We start from the raw sequence: 1,014 nt of genomic DNA on the forward strand, positions 1-1,014 counted from the left end.
TTCCAGGCACGGAGCAGCCCTCAGATCGCCCTCAGATAAAAACAAACCCGCAGCCTAAGCTGCCCATGTCCTTTCACACCCGCAGCACAACGTTACACCCAACAGCTCCATCTCCCATAACGGCCGAATAACCGGGAAAGGGGTGCACTGGAGGGCGAAGCCCCCGGGAGGGAGGCCCCGGGGGTTCCCCAGCCCTCCTGGGGAGGCAGGGCAGGCGCAGCTGGAGCTCATCCCCGAGCAAGGGCCGGCCCTGCCCGCTCCGCCCGCAGCTCCCCCGGCCCCGCACGGCCCCGCTCGGGCGGCGCATGCGGGGCGGGCGCGGGGCTGGAGCGGGGCTGGAACGGGGCTGGACCGGGGCGGGCGCGGGGCGGGCGCGGCGCCGGCTCAGGTTGCGAGGGCGGCAGCCCCCGGCCCTCCTCCCCTCCTTCCTGCCCGCCTCCCCGGGCGGAGAGCACCGGCCCGGCCGCCTCCTCCGCCCCCTCCCCGTCCCCGTCCCTCTCCCTTCCCACCCGGCCCCGCTGCCAGGGGCGAAGCCGCCCGCCGGGCCCCGCGGTGAGTTTGCCCCGCTGGAGTTGGGCGAAGGGGTGGGGGAAAGTTTGGGGAGGCCCCCGGCTTGGGGGTGGGGGGGGGGCGGAGGGGGTGGGCGCTCCCCGGGGACGGGGGTGTGCGGGAGCCCCCCCTCCCCTTCCCGCGCCCTCGCACGCTTCCCCCGCCCTTCCTCCTCCTCCTCTTCCTCGGGGGGTTTTCTCCGCCGCAACTTCGCGTGGAGCCGCTCCGGGCGGCCCCTTGTCTCCGCGTGGCTTTATTCCCTTTCATTTTGCGGCTCGTATTAGTTTTCCATCTATTTGGTGTGTTTTCTCGCTCGGCTGCTCCCCGCCGCTATTGTCTGCGGGCCGGGGCCGGGCGCGGTCCCCCCGCAGCCGGGCGGGGGTGGCGGCCCCTCCGCCGCGGGGACGGGCTGGGACGGGCCCCGGGTGTGTGCCCCGGGTGTGTGCCCCGGGTGTGTGCCCCGGG

General features: G+C 74.7%; 1 protein-coding gene across 1 annotated transcript in view; it reads left to right on the forward strand.

The window, feature by feature from the left end:
* The first annotated feature begins 381 nt into the window (after positions 1 to 381).
* LOC113947703 (A-kinase anchor protein 13-like) overlaps positions 382 to 1,014 on the forward strand; it is a 133,900-nt gene continuing 133,267 nt past the window's right edge. The window contains exon 1 of the mRNA XM_027644547.1: positions 382 to 552. The gene's annotated coding sequence lies outside the window, so the exon portion shown is untranslated. The remainder of the gene's footprint in view (positions 553 to 1,014) is intronic.

The sequence above is a fragment of the Corapipo altera genome, unplaced genomic scaffold (assembly GCF_003945725.1).
Source record: "Corapipo altera isolate COAL_440 unplaced genomic scaffold, ASM394572v1 50, whole genome shotgun sequence".
Taxonomy (NCBI): Eukaryota; Metazoa; Chordata; class Aves; order Passeriformes; family Pipridae; genus Corapipo; species Corapipo altera.